Raw genomic sequence first — 21,571 nt, 5'->3', positions numbered from 1 at the left:
GCTCCTGCCTCACTGTCCCATTACACACTCTCCCGGGGTCAGACACAGAGTGTAGCTCCTGCTTCACTGTCCCATCACACACTCTCCCGGGGTCAGACACAGAGTGAAGCTACCTCGACACTGTCCCATCACACACTCTCCCGGGGTCAGACACAGAGTGTAGCTCCTGCCTCACTGTCCCATCACACTCCATGAAAAATGCAGGACACATTTCTGACCAGTCTCAGAGTTAAGTTGAAATGAATTTGATATTATTAATGAATGGGACCGCTGGAATAAATTGATACTCTGATGCACATGGTGGAAGGGATAACAACACAAACATAAGAGTGCAGAGATACACGGTGAACGTAGCAACATGGAATTGCTCAGAGGAATGTATTCATGTAAATGCTGCTGGAACATAAACGCGCTGTTTCTGAGAGTTTTATTCGTTCAAATTATGAATTCACGCAGTTATTCATTTAAATTAATCAATCTCATTATTTTCTTTATTTCCATTCAATATCCAAGAAGTTGTGTTGCCAAGCCACAGAAAGTTACAGATCAGGTGCTTTTCAGTTGGCTCTTTGTGATTGAGCAACGAATAGTGTGCACAATGAAGTCGGGCCGAACGGTCTGTTTGCCATATGACTCTATTCCGAAGGATGTACTGCTCCATACAACCATCATCATTCATCAGTGCACTGTCCATCTCACAATTTTAACATAAACCAACTGCAGAAGACTTTTTCTAATAATATCTCAGGAATACAGAATCTATTTTAAGAATATTTATTCGATTTGAGGAACAACGAGAAAAATATAGAAAAAAATTACACCCGCTCACAATGAATCAGAGTTTCACAGGTGCAGTACTGATACGACACACTGAACGCTCGATTAGAGACTGCTGATACAGAATGAACCCCGCACTCTCACACTGAACCCGAGAGTAACACCGACAGAAGCCCAGTCTGTACCAGAGACTGATTGCTACATAATGAACCCCACACTCTCATATTGCACCCGAGACTTGTGGATAAAAATGAACACTCCTCTTCACACTATACTCGCGACAAGTAGGTACAAAATAAAATACACACTCTCATATTATCCGACTGAATCTCTCCCGTTTGTTGATTGTCTCTGACGCCGTCGTTCTCTATCTCTAATCTGTATTTTATGTGAATTATAATTCAACCTTCTCTTCATTTTCGGCTTAAAACGTACTGCATCCTGAAGCCTCTGTTCCCCAGCTGATCATTTTTCTTTCATGCTCCTTTGTATATCGCTTTCTGCAACGTGTCGCTTCTCTTTTTTTCTGTCCCTTAATCTATCTGCAGACTCTGCCGTAAAATATGTTGTTTAGCGCGTTCAGTGACGGAAGAGAAAGTCATGAACTGGGACATCAGCAAAGAATTTAGTACATTTACTGCAAGAGATCGAGAGAAGAGTGAGAGATCGAGAGAAGAGAGTGAAAGAGAGGGGGGAGAGGGAGAGAGAGTCAGCGAGATAGAGAGATGGAGGAAGTGCATGTGAGCGAGACAGATAGAGAAAGTGTGTGTGTGTTTGAGTGTACCTCTTGTAATTTATATGTATAAAATTTCCTACTCGTGCTGTGGATTTTGAAACGGTAAGATGATTGATTGAATGTGTGTGTGTGTGTGTGTGTGTGTGTGTGTGTGTGTGTGTGTGTGTGTGTGTGTGTTTGTGTGTGTGTGTGTGTGTGCGTGCGTGCGTGCGTGCGTGCGTGCGTGTGTGTGTGTGTGTGTGTGTGTGTGTGTGTGTGTGTGTGTGTGTGTGTGTGTGTGTGTGTGTTACTATGGTTTCTAAATTGAATTTACTTGATGTGTGACCTTATTTGGCGATCCTGCATTTATTTCTAACAGACACTGCTCAGGTAATCCCAAATACACAGGTAATTTAAGTTAAAGCAGGAGATGAAGACATCTGTTTACCGAGTAAATCTATAAATGACAGAAAATATCATGCCAGTATTTACACCAGAGTCAAACGTGTTGGTGGCTGTGCTCGTAGCCCACAGGACAGTGAATGGCAGCCTTATCAGCCCATTATATTCCTACAGCGAATTGAACACCAAAATATTTCAGCATCTTACTGTTGGTCAGGTGGATTGAACAGCGGCTTTGTCCGTCACTTCACCGTTTCAACATCCACAGCACGAATAGGAAATTGCATTCATGTACTTTATAAGACACACTGTATAACAGGTATTTCAGTACACACACACGCATATACATATACACTCTCACACACACATGCACACACGAACAAACAAATGAACACACAGACACACAGAAATAAACATACCCACGCACACACATGCACACACACCTACTACAGATATGGAGAAGATATTTTAAGAGTTGGAGGGAACTGCAGGCAGCTCTGGAATTCAAATTATCGAAAATAAATATTATACAGAGAGGCTGATCAAAATGAAGTAAACATTGATGTCGTCCAGGGCTGATGGAGAACTGAACAGTGTGCTGTGTACACAGCGGGTATGCTTTATATCTGGTGGCACATAGTGGGATGGGGTGGGGTGTTTTTTTGGTCTGAGTGGTGACGACAGTTTCTCAGTCATTCATCATTCAGCAACAAGAATCATTTTGGAACACTGGATTATTTCCTGACCTTCCCTCACACCATACTGACAAACTCTCTCACTGCTGCACAGAACAAGGCTGTCTCTACTTTGTCAGTAAAACATGGGCGGCGTGATACAGACCAGTCTGAAGTTCACATCAGAAAATCAAAATGATTATTACATTATTTATGAGTGGGACACCATTCTAATAATCTCACACAGTTCTGCACATTAAAGAACGGATAAAGGAATCGGTAACCATAAGAGAGCAGAGATAATCGATGAATGTAGCAATTTTGAATTTTTGAGGGAAATCGATTCATGTAACTGCTGCTAGAACATGAAAAATGCTGCCTCTGTGGGTTTTATTTCTATAAATTCATGAATTTACTGACAAACTTAAATATTTAAATTAAAGCTTTCATTTTCAATCAACATTGAAGTGGTTGCGCTGCCAAACCATAGAAAATTACAGATCAGGTGCTGTTCGGTTCGCTCTATGTGTCTGAGTAACGAGTAGCATGCGGAGTGATGCCGGGCTGAATGGTCGGTTTGCCCATTGACTCTATTATCCGGAATGTACTACTCAATACAACCGCCATTATTAATCAGTGATCTCTCTATCTCACAATTATAACATGAAACAACTGCAGGACAGAATTGTTGCAAAAATAGCTCAGGGAAGACAGTAACTATTTTAAGAAGTACTATTTTAAAGTACTTTCCTATTTTCCCCTCCCCCTCCTACTTTCAAATCTCTTACTAGCTTTCCTTTCAGTTAGTCTTGACGAAGGGTCTCGGTCCGAAACGTCGACAGTGCTTCTCTCTATAGATGCCGGCTGGCCTGCTGTGTTCCACCAGCATTTTGTGTGTGTCACATCTCTACTATATCCACTTTCCAACGAGACCTTATCAGCAGAGGAAGTTGGCGGCGTCAGCAATCTCCCAGGGATTTCTTTACTAGTTCAAACTTATGGTGTTTCTTTCTCGGTTTCTTCTTTACCTTTACAGAGAAAACTCTCCCCGCATTTCACTCATAAACTTTACTATCATTACTCACCATCTTCCTTCAATCTACTTACCTGGTTTTCATCTTTGTCTTTACAGGGAACTCTCTCCCCCGCATTCCTGATCAACTTTACTCTTACTATTTTCCATCCTACTTAAATCCACTTACCTGCTCCTGCAAAAGAAGGACAGTCAGTCTCAAGCACAAGCGCGAATGAAATTTCGTTCCGTTCGCCTCTTGACGTCTTATTTATATTTACTACTTTTATTTACTAATCGGAGAAAATCTTAGGTGGGTCTAGGATCCAGATCCGGACTTCCTTATTTCACACAACACTTCACATAATGCTGCGGTCTTTCCTACCTCGTCTGGCCGATCCCCTCCTTTCTACACGGTCATTGGCCAGGGTTATGACGAACTCGTTCTTGCCTTTGCTGCCCTCAGTATATCTATCGTTCGACCGTTATGTCGGAATCCTGCTCGACTACGCCAATTTGCCAACAGTTATTTTAAAATGTAATTCAATCCCAGAATTCAACTGGCGAATCTTTCATGTCGTGGAGAGTCCGCGTCTGTGGAAATTTGAGGTACAATTGGAAAGCTTGTCTTTATATCTAGTAGCAAAAAGCGCGCCAGACCTTCCCAGAACAGTGGAATTAGTTCATAATGTTCTTCTCGCGATTTGTGGCCCATCCGATTACACTCATCGCACTTGTGTAGCTCTGTTACCGTTGTAAGGAGTAGCAGTGCCAAGCACGATATTCACATGTAAAGTCCACAATATCACTGAGCTACAGCAACATACAGCCCTGTAAAACTTATATTCGGAAATTTCATCCACGTGCAGGGAGGTTGGAGGTCAGGCAGTGAGGGAGAGTGATGGTGGTGAAGAAGGCTTGGAGGGAGGGAGATTGTGGATGCGAGTTGGAAGGAGAGGGGTCGATGGAAAGAGGCACCGAGACGGGAAGGATTGTATGTTTCGGCAGCACTTTACAATGGTGGAGCAGCAATCCCCAAATGCAATGCGTGAAGGAAAGCCCTCTAGCTCCTCACTGTACATTTTTTTCCTGGATTTTGACACACTTCCCCACACACCCTCTTCCCATGCACCCCGGCTACGGAGTCTTTCTCTGCCCCGTTTCTCTGCCTGTCTCATTCTCGGACCAGTCTCTTTCGGTACACCCCGTCTATCTCTTCCCCAGGCTCTATTTCCCATCCCGCCGCACACTGAGTGCCCTCTCTTCAAAGTGTCTCTTTCCCAACTCACCGTGTCGATACCGTTCCTGTCTCTCTCCTCCATCCACCGGTGTCTCCTCAATCCTATCCTCGGCCCCTCCCCCACTCAGATCTCTCTACCCATCCGAAATCTCTCTCATAACCCTGGCCATCGCTCTCCACCAAATATCCCTCTCTCTCGATCTTTTCTCTGACCTCCAACTTCCTTCCCTGTGGATGAAATTTCCGAATATGTATGTTACAGGTCTGAATGTCTCTGTAGCTCAGTGACATTGTGGACTTCTGGGTTTTCCACCGGAATATTGTGCTTGGCACTACAACTCCTCAGAACGATAACACGGCTGTACAAATGAAGTGTATGCAATCGGATGAGCCACAGATCAGGAAAACAACACTATGAACTATCTCCATTGTTCTGGGAAGGTCTGGCACGCTCTTTGCTACTAGACATAAAGACAAACCTTTTGCTTGTATCTCAGAGTTCCACACAAGTGGACTCTCCATGATATCATAATCAAATAAAAAATTCGTCACTTGACGTCTGGTATTCAACTTTATATTAAAAACAATTTCTACCCTTGGCTTAGTTGAGGAGGATTCCTACAAAAGGAGGTGGAACGATGGAGTATCTGAGGGTCGTAAAGGCAACTTCCAGTTCGCTCCTGTTTGAGCCTTCCTGAACCTGGGCCACGGCCGGGAAGAAAGGATTGGATAAGTGCTGGAGGTACAAAAACGACATCAACATTCGTGACAGATAAAAATAGACTGACTGACTAAACGAAGTCCAAACAAAAGAAAGGGGAGGCGTCTCAATTCTTCTATCCTCACCTAGAGAGCCTGAGCCCAGGCCGGATTCAGGTCTGGACAAAGATTTATTGTTAGCAGAAGCTATACGACAGAATCAAACACCCCGACCCCGCCTTATTACACTCAGGCAACCGAAGCAGAGGAGCAGGAGGGGAACAAACGGCAAGACAAAGATCTATCGAAGGAAAGGTGAATCTTTTTTTTCGGGTCGCTTCTGCACAGGTCGAGGGGACTGAAAAATGGGACGACTATAATTTGCGTATTAGAACAGGAAACGGGGAGAAAGAAATAGACGTGAAATCAGAAGTCGGTCCAGTTACACAATACCCAAAAAAAAAAATTATGATTGGCACCTCCGCGGTAATCGGGCTGTGGACTATTTCTGGAGTTCGGGCTAGGGGACAAATCTGTGACATTTGTAACCCCTTGTCTGTGGACGTTCTGAAAAGTGTGTAGAACTCACTTGGCCTGCAACACAAAGCGCGTTTGGATTCCCCAGAGTGATCGAGGGAGAAACGACAGTGACGGATATAACGTCACCATGGGGACGTGGTTAAAGGTGACCGTGCTCGGCTGCCGATATGTGGCAGTCCGTCCGCAGAGTGATTTTGGAGAGGGAACCAATTGCAGGCAAAAATCAGGAGACAATCTCACTGACTTTATTTCCCGTTTCCCTGATACATGATTGAGTAGAGTTGCAGAACAACTCTGCGCTACCGTTCACATATTACAGACACTGTTAAACTGCCCAACGACGCTTCACTATCTACGACAGCTGATTCTAACCTGCCAGCGCCTGATGTATTTACATTGCACCGCCCGATACACTGAAACATCTCAGATCCGGAGATGCAGAGTCGGAGACAATCCATCATTCTGCTCTTCAGCCTGTCGGCGAGTTTCCTTCTCTGTTGGGCGACAACCACTCTGGTCTTCATTCTCATGCGATGCCTCTACACAGACCTGGAAATGTCCATTCGGCTTTTTCAGGCACAGTTTTGGGGTTCTGTGATTCAGAATTTCAGCAGCTGCACGAATACATTTATCTACGGAGTGTCCCAGACCAGATTCAGAGAGCAGTTGGAAGTTTTTTTGATCTCCCCCGCTACTTTTGTTTTGAAACATTTTAGAAGTCTCTACCGCTCGGTCGAAAGGGTCAAATAATTTTGACATTCCGAAAATAAATCCACACCTGCTCTACAAGCGCATGAATAAATTGAACTTCCTGAAAACGTTGTTGTTCCCAGCAGTTCAGCCTTTCCATTAATTCAGGAAATGAGGTATTGTTATTTATATATAAGTTGTGGAGATAATCAGGTAAGAAGTTGTGAAAGGGAAACATGAATGCGGAATGGTGAAGAAGTTGTGGGGGTGAGTGTGGGCAGTGGCCAGACGTTAGAGAAATCGATGTTCATGCCATAATATTGGAGGCTACCCTGACGGAATACAAGGTGTCAGTACTCGAACCTGTGTGTCGGCGCCTTGACAGTAGAGGAGGCCGCGGACTGGCATGTCAGAATGGGAACGGGAAGTAAAATTGAAATGGGAGGCCACCGCTTTTTGGGGCAGGTGCTCGACGAGGAGGAGGGGTCTTCCAATCTACGTTGGGTCTCACTGATATATAGGAGTTCTGAACGACCGAATACAGTAGATGACCCCAACAGACTCGCAGGTGAAGTGTCGCCACACCTGGAAGGACTGTTTGGGGCCTGAGGGAGGGGGTGTAAGGGCAGATGTTGTGCTTGTTCCAGTTGTAATGATAACTGCCAGGAGGAAGATCAATGGGGAGGGACAAGGGAGTCACATAAGGAGTCATCCCTGCAGAAAGCAGAAATGGTCGGATGACCATGGTATGAGAATGGAAGGGTGTGCTCGGTGGTGGAATCCCGTTGGAGGTGGTAGAAGTTATGTGCAGAATGTGCATTGTGGTGCGGTAAGTGAGGACAAGAGGAACACTATCCGTGATGGGGCGGCGGGAGGATGGTGTAAGGGCAGAATGTGCATTGTGGTGCGGTAAGTGAGGACAAGAGGAACACTCTCCGTGATGGGGCGGCGGGAGGATGGTGTAAGGCAGATGTGTGTGAAATGGAAGAGATGCGGGTGAGGTAGTGTTCATGTTGGAGGAGAAGAAGCCTCTTTCTTTGAAGAAGGAGGACATCTCAGTTGTTCTGGAATGAAAAGCCTCAGCCTGAGAGCAGATACAGAGGGGACGGAGGAGCTGAAAGAAGGGGTGGCTTTGTTTACAAATGACAGGATGGAAAGAGGTACGGTCCGTTCTTCTGTGAGGCAGTAGATTTATTAAATATACCGGTGAATCGATTGCCTCCGGAGATGGAGGCAGAGATGGAAAAAAAAGAAGAGGAGTGTCGGAAATGGACCGGGTAAATTTGAGGGCAGCGTGGAAGTCGGAGGCAAATTTGAATAAATGGACGAGCTCAGCATGAGTGCGGGAAGCAGCAACTATGCAATCGCCGATGTAGCGTTGGCTGATTTGAGGAACGTTGCTGCTGTAGGCCTTGAACAGTCCGGGTGACTTATCCAACTTCATGCTTTACAAATGCTCCAGCACATCCTATTCCTGAATATTTACATGTTCAGGCTTTTCAGCCCGCTGTAAAAACACCAGGATCCTTTCTTCCGTAGTGAATACTGAAGAAAAGTACTCATTAAGTACCTTTGTAATCTCCCGCTGTTCCATACACTCTTTTCCACTGTCACACTTGATTGGTCCTATTCTCTCACTTCCTATCCTCTTACTTTTCACATAGTTGTAGAATGTCTTGGGATTTCCCTTAATTCTGTCCGTAAAGGCCGTCTCATGGCCCCATCCAGCTCTCCTAATTTCTTTCTTGAGCTCCTTCCTGCTAACGTTATAATCTTCCAGCTCTCTATCATTACCTACCTTTTTGAACCTTTCGTAAGCTCTTCCTTTCTTCTTGACTAGATTTACCACAGCCTTTGTACACTTCTTCGGCTTCTGTGCTCGGACGAGTAATAACAGCTTTTCCAATCTAACCTGGATCTGAGTTTCCTTACCGGTGGAAATATTCCCGGAAATATTCTCGGCCTCATGACGGAGACGTTCAAATCCATCCCAAATTGACGGGACCAGAGTTGGGAGCCACAGTCCAGTTGTGCCCAGCCCTGCACCAACAACTTCCTGTTTCTGCCTCTGGGCTTCGAAGTGCCCGATGTCCATCACTCCCCACACTCTCAACGAAGCATTGAAGCTGTCCAACGCCGGAAAGGTGATTGGCAAAAGGGATACAGAGCTGGAGAAGGGAAAGGATCATGGGACAGGAGTCCTCCTGTTCCCTTTTGTCAATCACCTTCCGGCTCTCAGCTTAACCCCACCTCCTCCGGTCTTCTTCTATCATTTCGCATTTCCCCCTCCCCTCCTACTTTCAAATCTCATACTATGTTTCCTTTCAGTTAGTCCTGACGAAGGGTCTCAGCCCGAAACGTCGACTGCGCAACTCCCTATAGATGCTGCCTGGGCTGCTGTGTTCCACCAGCATTTTATGTGTGTTGCTTGAATTTCCAGCATCTGCAGATTTCCTCGTGTTGCGATATAAATAAGATTTCAAGAGGCGAACGGAACGAAATTTCATTCACGCTTGTGCTTGAAACTAACAGTCCTTCCATTGCAGGAGCAGGTAAGTAGATTCAAGTAGGATAGAAAACAGTAAGAGTAAAGTTGAATAGGAATGCGGGGGAGAGAGTTCGCTGTAAAGATAAAGATGAAAACCAGGTAAGTAGATTGAAGGAAGATGGTGAGTAATGATAGTAAAGCTGATGAGAGAAATGCGGGGAGAGTTTTCTCTGTAAAGGTAAAGAAGAAACCGAGAAAGAAGCCCCAGAAGGGTGAACGAGTAAAGAAATCCCTGGGAGATCCGCTGGTGCCGCCAGTCTCACTGCTGATGAGGTCTGGTTGGAAAGTGGATATAGTAAATATGTGATTCATTTTACAAGTAGCCTGTGTGGTTGGACATAGGGGGGGGGGGGGTGACACTATGGGGGGCATACTGAGATAAAGAAAATTAATTATTTTAAAAAAGAAACTGGTCGCGAAGACGGAGATCCTACGTGGGATTATGATTATATAATAACGTGTTTTGATTTATGCACCTTACTTTGTTTATTTGTGCGTGGCTCATCGGAGGATTCTGTCCTTTCTTTCATAAGTAGTTGTGTGTTCTGCTTCTTTATTTCCACAGTTCTTTCATGCTTATCCCCTCCCCCCTTTATCTTTCCTCTCATTGGTTTTCCACCTGTCACCTCTAGGACCTACCCCCTCCCTTATCTCTATTACAGGGCTTAGGCCCTCTCCCACCCCCCCCCCCCCCCACCCATTCCAGATGAAGGGTCTCGGTCCGAAACGTTGGCTGCTCTTTTCTCACGGATGCTGCCTGACCTGCTGACTTCTTCCAGCGTTGTGTACGTATTCTCTGTGTGTTCTCTGTGTTGTTTGTGCTGCTGTTCTTTACAACACGGGTCGGATAAACGTTGTCTAGTTTGTCGGTGTTCATGTGTGTTATTAAATGACAGTAAACTCGACTGGAGGTAGCCAAGCCACACAAACCTACGAAAAAAAATAGACTGATTGTCTAAACCATGTCCAAACAAAAGCAAAGTGAGGAATTTCAAAGTCTCTATCCTCACCTAGACAGCCTGTGCCCAGGCCGGAATCAGGTCTGGGCAAAGTTTTCATGTCAGCAGAAGCTACACGACAGAATCAAACACCCCGACCCCGCCTGATAACGCTCAGGCAACCGAAGCAGAGGGTCAGGAGGGAGACAAACAGCAAGACAAAGATCTATGCAAGGAAAGATGAGCCCATTTTTAGGGTCGTTTCTGAACCGGTCGAGGGGTCTCAAAAAAGAGGACACGACTATTATTTGCGTATTGGAACAGGAAACGGGGAGAAATAAAAAAGAAGCGAATTCAGAACTCGATCCTGTTACATCATATCCAAAAAAAAAACGATTGACACCACCGCGGTAACTGGGCTATAGACCCCGTATGAAGTTCGGTCTACGGGACAAATTTGTGAAATTTATAACTCCGTGCCCGGAAATGTTCAGATGTTATGAAAGATGTTGTGTGGAACACACTTGGCCTGAAGTACAAAACGCGTTTGAATTCCCCAGAGGAATAGAGGGGGAAACGATAATGATGGATATTCCGTTACCATGGGGACGTGGTTAAAGGGGACCGTGCTCGGCTGCCCGTGTGGGACAATCGGTCAGCAGAGTGATTTTGGAGAGGGAACCAGGTGCAGGCAAATATCAGGAGACAATATAACTGACTTCATGTCCCGTTTCCCTGACACATGATAGAATAGACTTGCAGAGCAACTCTGCGCTGCCGTACACAGAATTGGAAATACACCTGGACTAAGGTGTTAACCAACGACAGCTTATCCTGACAGGCCGACCTCTGATGCATTTACACTGCACCGCCTGATACGCTGAAACATCTCAGCCAAGCAATCACCAAAAGGTCCTTTCCGTGCTTTAACAGAGCAGAAAATCTTTCTTTAACTGAACACATCTATTATGGTCCAAAGGACAAAGTGACAGAAGGGTTTTCGAGAGAATATCAGAATGAGCGATTTAAACTGCCAAAACCTAACCCCTCATGTCACCTCCTGAACTACTCGGACCCTTGCTTCAGACTTCACAGGAGTTAAACCGCACACAGTGTATAACTCTGCCTAATACTAATGCTAATCTACAACTTCATTCCGCTCAGGCTGGATGTATAATATTTCCTTCTTCGTCGTTAAAAGAAAGTTTGACCTGTTTGCTCCTCCTGCTTTGCCTGAGCATGTCGTGCACGTGTTGCTTTCGCAGGTTTACCTCCCTCCCTGTGGGCGATAAACAAAAATCACGAGAGACTTGTACATTCCGCCCCACCATACGAAGACCAATGCTATTCTACCCTCTAAACGGCAATGCGATTTGCCACTGGAGGCAATGGAAGGCAGGAAAACTGTCATAAAAGTGCTTTTCTATCAGGAAGGATTTGTACTAACCTGCAGTCCCTGTAATTCTCTTATTTTACCAGCTCCGAAAACAGGTCGTGATATTGTGACTTTTTTGCAATACTTAAGGGCGATTAGCAAGACAGCATGCCAAGGGTTTACTGATGGCAATTTAACCGAAGGACATGGGGCCGCAGACAACCCAGTGCATAGTGCTCTGCACAATTACCAGCAGTTGTAAGAGGCATGTCTGGGTGTCTAACATCTGTCGCTGACACTACAATTAAAAAACTTAGAACATAGATACCTACAGCCCATTACAGGCCGTTCGGCCCACAATGTTGTGCCCACCATGAAACCCACTCTAGAAACTGCCTTGGATTTCCCTGGTGCATAAACCTCTACTTTTCAAAGTTCCATGTACCTGTCTAAGAGGCTCTTAAAGACCCTATTGTATTCGCTTCCATCACCACCTCCGGCAGTGTATTCCACGCACCCAACACTCTCTGTGTGAAAACTGGACTCTGACATTCCCTCGGTACCTATTTCCAAGCACCTTAAAAGTATACCCCGCGTGTTAGTCATTTTTTCCCTGGGAAAAAAAAGCCTCGGGTTAACCACACGATCAATGCCGCTCATCACCTTATACATATAATTATGCTAGAAGCGTCCGATCCTATTAAATGGGATCTCCCTGGTGAAGTGTGTCGGCCCGGAACATTGACTGTTTACTCTTTTGCATAGATTCTGCCCGGCTTGCTGAGCTCCTTAGGATTGTGTGGGTGTTACTTTGATTTCCAGCGTCTGCAGATGTTCTCCAGTTTGCGATTAGATTTGGACAACAGTCAACAACATTAGAAACTGCGCTGCCTTCACGAGGCAAAATTAACCCCGGATCATTACCAACTCCGGAATGCGAAGCTCTTGTCATTTAATATTGCCAGACAATTATGTTGTAGTCTTTAAGCCACTCAATCTGATTGGGAGTTAAATTGGCCAAGGCTAGAATGACGTCGCTTGGGATTCACGCTGCTTTTGTGCTCACGGTGGCCGGAGATGGGCATTAATCCTTACGGATCACTAGAAACATTATTTATGATAAAGCGTTGAGTTAGTATTAACTGGCGTGAGATGCATAAATCTATTGTGCGCTCGAAAAGGTATCTGTCGTGTCGACTCTTACTTCCGTCAACCCCGGGCGAGGAGACTCACCGGTGTTTTGTAACGCTGATCGGTTGCAAGACAGACATCAGTGAGACGGAACTGGAAATGCAACAGAGTGAGTCATGTTCCGTCAGAAAGCGGTACAACATCTTTTAAGTTAATTTTAATTCGGATTTCCAGTATCATTCTTTTATTTTTCATACATCGATAAAACTTCCAGGTGGAGCTCAGTTATTAAAAAATAAACAAAAAACTTTTTCCTGTTGCACTTGAAGTTCATTAAATTTCAGTGTACTTTGATGATCAATATAAATATATGTTCCTGCAATGAGATTTGCTTTGCTCAGTACGCGACCGGACGGAAGTTGTGGTCAGAGAGAAACAGAGAACAGAGGGAAGTAGAGGGAAAGAAACAGACAGTCACGGGGCCTCGGGATGTGAACAGAGATAAAGCCGGAGATATGCGGGGACAACGAGGGAGCAGGTCGGAGATGGAGATGGAGTTGAAAAAGAAGGAAAAGAACGCACACACACTCTGTTCCAGCCCGATCACGTCTCCCTCACGGTGAAACTCACTAGTCTGCAATGAGATTAAATTCTGTTCCGAACGGGACCGGACGTCTGGGCAGAGAGAAACAGGGAACAGAGGAAATAGATTTTCACAGGACCTCAGGATGTGAACGGAGATAAAGAGGCAGAAACGAAAGGACAACGCGGAGCAGTCCGGAGATGGAAAAGGAGTTGGAAAAGTAAAGAAAACACACACACACACACACACACACACACACACACACACACACACACACACACACACACACACACACACACACACACACACACACACACACACTGACACACCCCTCCGCTATGTTTCAGTCTGATCACGTTCCCCTCACCGGCGTGGGACAGAAAGTGAACGAGGACAACGTGAGAGATATTGGGAGTAAAACACCGTGAGCGTCACTGAAATGGATGAATCAGAAACAACGGAGAGAATGGAGAAAACGGAGAGGATTCTTCCTAACTGGACCAACCCAGAGTAAAACGCTGTCAGATGCGATGGAGATTATTAAAGTAAAACGGAAGGGACCGACTATAGACCCTCCGTCGGGGTGAATTACAGCTGAGGTGACTGCTACATATTACATATTCGATGAAGAACACATTTCACCTGTACGGGGAAAACAGCGAGTGGAATATGTTATCACAAAATGCATGCATATTTCACAGCGCTTAGTTGTTACCTGTGGTTCTACATATCGGCAAGTGGATAGATTATGAAGGAACCATGGTGTTTGTCTTAAATCTCCGGCAGAAACCAACGAGTAGCTCTATGATTTAACGAATTTGGTTAACAGTTTCAGCGAGTATTTCACCGCGTTCTTCAGCTCCTCTCTGAACTTGCTCTGAGTCACGGCGTAAATACATGTGTTGGTGCAGGAGCTGAGGATCTGCAGCATCGTCGCCGTGGATTCTGCGATATAAATCGGATCCGCGTCCGAGTAACGAGGGATGTTTGCAATCAGAACGTAAATATCAAAAACCAGCAGTGTTAACCACAGAAATATAAAACTACCGGTTATACTGAATAGTAAAACGACCGATTTCCTTCGGTTCTCCATCTCCGGGTCCTTGTCATTCTTTCCGTTGCTGCGGCCCCGGAGCCCCATTCGGACTTTATTAGCGGACAAAATCCGTCTAACTGTCAGAGCATTGAACAATAAAAGCAGAACAAACGGGAGACAAGGCATGAAAATGCGATGAATCATAAGAAGTGCGGCCCACGAGGGGGACGTATAGAAGTTCTCTTTGGTGACACAGCCACAGAAAACTCCATCAATTACAACCAAAGGCTCGAATGTAAAGTAGAAATGGACACTTTCTAAACAGCCCAGAACACTCACCGTCGCGATAACCACAGTCGCCGTTCTTTCGGTGCAATATTTTGTTTTCAGCTTTTCACAACAAATGGCCACAAATCTGTCACAGGTGAACGCGACTGTCAGCCAGACAGAGACCCCGGTGCTTGCTAAAAGCAGGCAACGAACAACCCTGCAAACGGGAGTCCAATAGAGGAAGGAAGACCGAAAGTATAGGAGAACAGTCCATTTCAGCAGAGGGTCAGAGATAACGACCAGGAGATCGGCCGCTGCCATTCCCAGCAGGTAGCGAGTGATACATTTGGAGAGACCGCACTTTCCTCGGGACAGGATAACAATCGCCACCAGGTTAACTGCAAGAGGGCGAGAAAGAAGCAGAGAAATTACTGACTTGTCAGGCAATACAGGAAAAATTATAATAGTCTTAGACTTGATCTTGTATTTTTTTCCCCCTGCTACAAATGGTGGAATCCGGATCAAGGACATATGAAGCCACTGAGAGTGTGCAATATCGGCATGACGGAGAACTTTCCGCCAGTTCTGTAAATGGGTTAAATTGACAGCTGTCTTAATGCCCCCTTGTCCGCAGTAAATATCACTGGCTCTGACCGGCAGAGGAATGAAATGAAATCCACATCTGCAGAGTCCCATTCGCGTCGATCCGTCACCCAGTCACGCAGTTCACAGTCGATTCATACGGACAGAACAGAAGGTCGGCTGGTTCCCACGGATGCTGTCTAGCCCGGTGTCCTCCTGTGCAGACATTTCGATTCACAATTATTCCATGATATCGAGGCAGCGGTGAGGATTTCAGTCAAAGGCAGCATCTCGGCTCCAATATGGAGCGCTGTCTGCTACGAAAGCAATGGGATTAACATTGTCAGCACCTTCCGCCCATAACTGAAATGTGGGGACTGGGCGGGTGGCTGTGGAAACAAGTAGCGAGAGAAACACTTCAGAACATCGGAATTAACTCTTAGATTCCGCCGGTTGCAGGTTTGACAGCTGCTTACCGGGAATCCCAACGGCTGAAATAACAGGGTAATAAATGTCTTCTATCCGCCAGATTACTGGATATCCCATTTGAGTGACGCAGTGAACGCTATTGCTCTGAATTCCACAGCTCGGCAAGACACTCTGGGCTGACGTACGGCAACAGGCTCTGATTTATACAGGGGATCGATCTCCAGTGACAAGGTCCCACCTCTGACCATTGTTATTGAACAAACAAATTACATCACCGGCGGTGTCTCAGGTGCAAATACTGTTGGCATGGAGCAGGAACACGTCAGTATCACTGGCATTACCTCAGTCAGATCCCTTTGTAATTCGACCAAAATGTGCAATGAGACCAGTAAGTGAGCAATGAGCGGCTTCATTTGCAACATTCCACAGTTGAAATAACAGCGGTCACGCCGGCTCACATTTTCCAACCTGAAACTTTAATTATGATTCTCTTTCCACAAGCATCCCGGAATCGATGTTTCCAGCATTTTCGGCAATTTTCACTGTCACGCCAGGTGGTTCATCTACAAATAGATCCCGTTTCCCTTCGGTGTGCTCTGGAACCAGGCACACATGAAAACCCTCCCAGTCTCCGCCTGCAGACGTTAATTTTATTCTTACACAGGAGCCCCACTTTGTCCGCACAGACACCAAACCCACCCCACCCCGTCCCACCATGCGCCATCAGATATAAAACATACCCGCTGTGTACAGAGACACCCTGTCCAGTTCCCCATCAGACACCAAACCCACCCCACCCCGTCCCACTGTGTGCCATCAGATATAAAACATAGCCGCTGTGTACAGAGACACCCTGTCCAGTTCTCCATCAGACACCAAACCCACCCCACCCCGTCCCACTGTGTGCCATCAGATATAAAACATACCCGCTGTGTACAGAGACACCCTGTCCAGTTCCCCATCAGACACCAAACCCACCCCACCACATCCCACCATGTGGCATCAGATATAAAACATACCCGCTGTGTACAGAGACACCCTGTCCAGTTCCCCCTCAGACACCAAACCCACCCCACCCCATTCCACTGTGTGGCATCAGATATAAAACATATCCGCTGTGTACAGAGACACCCAGTCCAGTTCTCCATCAGACACCAAACCGACCCCACCCCGTCCCACTATGTGCCATCAGATATAAAACATACCCGCTGTGTACAGAGACTCCATGTCCAGTTCCCCATCAGACACCAAACCCTCCCCACCCCGTCCCACTATATGCCATCAGATATAAAATATAACCGCTGTGTACAGAGACACCCTGTCCAGTTCCCCATCAGACACCAAACCCACCACACCCCGTCCCACTATGTGCCATCAGATATAAAACATACCCGCTGTGTACAGAGACACCCTGTCCAGTTCCCCATCAGACTTGAGGGACATCGACGTTCTCGTCATTGTGATGAGTTTCTCCATGATTATGATTATTTCCGTTATCTTGAAGTCCAGATCTGTCCATATACACCCCACCCCACTCTCTTAAACTCTCTTCTCTGTTGAATCTGACTGAGGAACAGTTAGATGCTCAAATACTGTGGCGTTCTATTAGCTGTAGGAATATAATGGGCTGATATGTCCATTGACTGTGGGTTAAAAACGAAACCAGCAACGGGTTTGTCTCTGGTGAAAATATAGGCATCATTGAACAGAATATTCTCTGTCATGTATAGATTCCACTTGGTACACAGAGGTGTTCATCTGCTGCTTTAACATAGAAATGCACGTGTCCTTGTCATTCCCTCCGAGGTGCCCTTGTAGAAATAAATGCAGGATCACCAGGTAAGGTCATCTCATCAGATAAGGTCATATTAGAAACCGTTGTAATCACGTACACGCGCGCGCGCACACACACACACACACACACACACACACACACACACACACACACACACACACACACACACACACACACACACACACACACACACACACACACACACAAATAAACGGTAGGTCCTCTGTTAAATTATTTGCCTATTTCCCTGTCCATTTCCTTCTCTTCTCCCACTGAACTCGTTAACCAGGGTATTTTACGACCAATCGTATCATTGATAAAAGGATAGAGGAAACAGAAGAGATATTTAAACAGCCGCAGTACCATGTTGCAAAACCTAGAGAAAGAAAATGAATAGTGAGTTGGGAGAATATAGCGTAATTTCTCAGTCTGCCGGAGAGCAAAGTATTTATTATGCAGGAGGCTGCAAGCTGAAAATGAAGAGAGAGTTCATAGGCATTTCACATGAAATAAAGAACTAGTGAGAGAGAACGGCAACAATGCAGAGACAAGCAACTAACGGGAGACTTTCAGTCGGATAATAAGAGAGTGTTGGTTTAAATCTCGACTTGATTGTCACCGGTATAATGTTCAAGTGTGGTTCATTTTATACCCACCTGTCTCCGGGTCAATGTGAGAGTGCGGGGTTCATTTTGTAGATATCAGAACCCTGGTACAGATTGACAGCGTGGCCTTCTGCATGTGCAACTCTCTGGTTCATTATGCGAAAATGCATTTCACTCTGTATCTATCAGTCTCTGCGACAGTGTGAGAGTGTGGGTTTCATTCTGTATCTGTCAGTCTCTGTTACAGTGTGAGAGTATGGGTTTCATTCTGTATCTGTCATTCTCTGCTACAGTGTGAGAGTATGGGTTTCATTCTGTATCTGACAGTCTCTGCTACAGTGTGAGAGTGTGGGTTTCATTCTGTATCTGTCAGTCTCTGTTACAGTGTGAGAGTGTGGGGTTCATTCTGTATCTGTCAGTCTCTGTTACAGTGTGAGAGTGTGGGGTTCATTCTGTATCTGTCAGTCTCTGTTACAATGTGAGAGTGTGGGTTTCATTCTGTATCTGTCAGTCTCTGTTACAGTGTGAGAGTGTAGGGTCCTGTCTGTATCTGCCTGTCTCTGCTCGAGTATTACGTGTGCCGTCTCAGTCCTGTACCTGTGAGACTCTGATTCAGTGTGAGTGGGTCTATTTTTCCTCCGTCTTTCCCGCTGTTCCTCAAATTCAGTAAGTACTCTGAAAATATATTCTGTATTCCCTGAGCTATTTTTAGAACAAGAGCCTCCTGCAGTTGGTTTATGTTAAAATTGTGAGAGAGACAGTGCACTGATGAATGATGATGGTTGTATGGAGCAGTACATTCTGTGTAATGGAGTCTTATGGCCAGCAGACCGTTCGGCCCGGCATCATTCTGCATGCGATTCGTTCTTAAACTAAATGGAGCCAAACGAACAGCACCTGATCCGTATCTTTCTATGGTTTGTTAAAACAATCTCTGAAATGCTGAAATAAAATAAGGAAAATAAATATTTTAAAATATGTTAATTAAATAAGTGCAGAACTATATTAATGAATTGATTGAAATAAAGCCCGCAGACGCTGCGAGTTTCATGTTGGAGCGACATTTATATGCATTTCTCTCATCACATTCTACAGGGGTTGTATTGAGAGCATCCTGAGCAGCTGCATCACTGCCTGGTTCGGAAATTTCACCATCTCAGATCGCCGGACCTTGCAGCGGATTGTGAGGTCAGCTGAGAAGATCATCCGGGTCTCTCTTCCCGCCATTTCGGATATTTACACTACCCGCTGCATCCGCAAAGGAAAGAGCATTATGAAGGACCCCACACCCCTCATACAAACTCCTCTCCCTCCTGCCGTCTGGGAAAAGGCACCGAAGCATTCCGGCTCTCACGACCAGACTATGTAACAGTTTTTTTCCCACAAGCTATCAGACTCCTCAATACCCAGAGCCTGGACTGACACCAATTTACTGCTCTCTACTGTGCCTATTGTCTTGTTTACTATTTATTGTGATGCCTGCACTGTTTTGTTCACTTTTTGCTGTCCTTGGTAGGTCTGTAGTCTGGTGTAGTTTTATTCTGTGTTGCCTTTTTTTTTCTTACGTAGTTCAGTGTAGTTTTTGTACTGTTTCATGTAACACCATGGTCCTGAAAAACCTTGTCCCGTTTTTACTGTGAACTGTACCAGCAGTTCTGGTCGAACTGACAATAAAAAGTGACTTGACTTGACTTGACTTGAACAGTTCTAAATTGCGCCCTTCACCGTGTATTCCGCACTCTTATGTTTGTCGATTCTGTCACATATTCCTCAATGTGTACCTGTCCATGAATTAACTAGAGTTATTTCCCACTCACAAATAATATGATATTCATTTCGATTTTCTTATTTGTCAGTCTCTGCTACAGTGTGAGATGTTGGGGGTCAGTCTTTATCTGTCAGTCTCTTCTCGAGCATTACGTGATCCATATCAGTCCTGTACCTGTGAGCTTCTGATTCAGTGTGAGCGGGTCTATATTCCTCCTTCTTTCCCGCTGTTCCTCAAATTCAGCAAATACACTTAAAATAGATTCTGTATTCCCTGAGCTATTTTTAGAACAAGAGCCTCCTGCAGTTGGTTTATGTTAAAATTGTGAGAGAGGCAGCACACTGATGAATGATGACAGTTTTATGGAGCAGTACATCCTGTGTAATCGGGTCACATGGCAAACAGTCCGTTCGGCCCGGCATCAGTCTACATGCTATTCGTGATTCGTCGCTAAACCACACAGAGCCAAACGAACAGCACGTGATCCGAATATTTCTATGGTTTGGTAAAATAATCTCTAAAATGTCGAATAAAAATGAGAAAAATAAATATTGCATTAATTTAATTAAGTAAGTACATACCTAAATTCATAAATTGATTGAAATAAAAGCCACAGAGGTAGCGAGTTTCATGTTCGAGCAGCATTTACATGCATTTCTCTCACAGTTCTAAGTTGCTGCCTTCGCCGTGTATTCCGCACTCTTATGTTTGCCGATTCGGTCACTTATTCCTCAATGTGCACCAGACCATGAATTAACTAGAGTTATTTCCCACTCACAAATAATATAATATTCATTTCGATTTTCTTATGGCAGCCTCAGACTGCTCTGCAATATGCCATGCATTTTTCATTGATAAAATTATGACAGCCTTGTTCCGTGCAGCACTGAGAGAGTTTGTGTGTGGGGATGCGAGGGGAGCTCAGTTTCACATTTGTAATCATCCAAAGATACACACTGCAGCACGCGGTTGATGGAAGAATCCTGAGAAATTGGCGTCACTGATTACGTCACTGCATAGCATCGTCAGGGACATGATGCGCGGAAGAGTTGCTCCTGTGTTGCAGGATACAGTGTTCTATGTTACACCCATCAGTGGAGAAGAACTAGACGAATGGGAGTGAATGGACAGAAGATGATGAACAGGCTGATATTACAATGTGAACACATCACCTGGACATGTTGGGATCATGGAACAGCAGATCACATGAACAAGCCCTGTGACTACTGCTCCTGTGCTGAACAAGATACCAATTGAGACTAATCTCTGTTGACTGTACATGACCCATCTCCATTCATCCACTGCATGTTCATGTGTTACGTCAACAACGTCGTAAACAACAATGTATTACCGACTGCCACACTTGACAGATTTTTCAGGCACCCACCATTAACTGTGAAAAAAAATAAACTTGCCCCGCATCTCCTCTGAGCTACTGTCCTCTCGCGTTAAATGCAGACCATCGCCCACCTGATATTTCCAGCCTGGTGTGGAAGAATTTAAGACTCTTTGGATATGCAGAGGTTAACCTAATCGCTTATGAATACTCTTAAAATTTAGTTGAGCTCTGAGCTGCAAGTCTTAGAACCCAGTCCTTGCTAAAGTGTAAACAAGAATGCTATGGCGCCATATTTATGTCATGCTCTTGTTTGTTGAACATTAGTCCGAAGTTCAAAGTCAGTGTTTTTAGTCACCTACGCTATGTCTATATAATGAATTGGGTCTGCAATATAAGCAGAGCCCCTGAGCACCGCTTTTAGGT

The sequence above is a fragment of the Hemitrygon akajei genome, unplaced genomic scaffold (genome assembly GCF_048418815.1).
Source record: "Hemitrygon akajei unplaced genomic scaffold, sHemAka1.3 Scf000050, whole genome shotgun sequence".
NCBI lineage: Eukaryota > Metazoa > Chordata > Chondrichthyes > Myliobatiformes > Dasyatidae > Hemitrygon > Hemitrygon akajei.
Note: the sequence above shows the minus strand (reverse complement) of the source record.